The sequence below is a fragment of the Trifolium pratense genome, linkage group LG2 (assembly GCF_020283565.1).
Source record: "Trifolium pratense cultivar HEN17-A07 linkage group LG2, ARS_RC_1.1, whole genome shotgun sequence".
NCBI classification, from domain to species: domain Eukaryota; kingdom Viridiplantae; phylum Streptophyta; class Magnoliopsida; order Fabales; family Fabaceae; genus Trifolium; species Trifolium pratense.
The window spans coordinates 24,071,296-24,072,149 of record NC_060060.1 but is presented as its reverse complement, the minus strand read 5'-3'; the positions used below and the strand labels follow the sequence as shown (position 1 = coordinate 24,072,149).

The 854-nt window shown below is 32.9% G+C and overlaps 1 non-coding gene across 1 annotated transcript; it reads left to right on the top strand.

Moving 5' to 3' along the window:
* Positions 1-344: 344 nt before the first annotated feature.
* TRNAG-UCC lies at positions 345-416 on the top strand. The gene has a single exon. It is a non-coding gene; the product is annotated as a tRNA-Gly (tRNA).
* Positions 417-854: the final 438 nt, after the last annotated feature.

Genomic DNA, 854 nt, shown 5'->3' with positions numbered 1-854 from the left:
CGAAGCCCACATTAGTTATCGTTTATCTCAGAATAAAAAAAATTTAAGAGTTAGTCTATATATGGAAATTTCTTAATATAAAAATATATTTTAAGATGAGTAAAAACATATCACACTTAAGTTTCGCAATATGCTTATAAAAAAAAATAAAAAATAAAAAGAATCGCAATATAAACACAAAAGTTCCCATCAAGAGTTTGCCGTTTGTCAACTTTTTTGAATAAAAATAGTCCAATATTTTTTTTATAAAAAATAGCTATTTAATAGTGAAAAAATGATAAAAATGTAAATAAATTGTTTGAATGAAGAGAAAAATATATAAAAAAAGAAAATACTAGTAAGAAGCGTTTGTAGTCCAACGGTTAGGATAATTGCCTTCCAAGCAATAGACCTGGGTTCGACTCCCGGCAAACGCATGTACTATTTCTTTTTTTAAAGGAACACTTATTTCATTTCTATAAAAATGTGTAATGAGACTAGTAGATTATATAGAGATTTTGATCTTATGAGATTGCATGGTGGTTTGTGACCCCTTTCAGGACATTCAAATGAGGGAAACAATGGTGTAATCATCGTCAACTTAATGAGGCTGCACATCATCTTCAAATTGCTAATTCAGCTGTTTACTATTTTTCTAGGAGTTGGGACCGCTTTCACGATGGTCTGTGGAAACTCCAATTTTGTGATTGTGCCCTGCGCCCCTGCCATCATGCTTTCGCTTCTGCTGTCTCGTCCTTCTGTTAGATTACCGCAACCATGATTGTAACAGTCCTCACACAATAGCAGTTGACAAATTATATATTTATGTTTCAGTCTGCCTCGCTTCAGCAACCAAGTCGCACAAGCCAACTTCT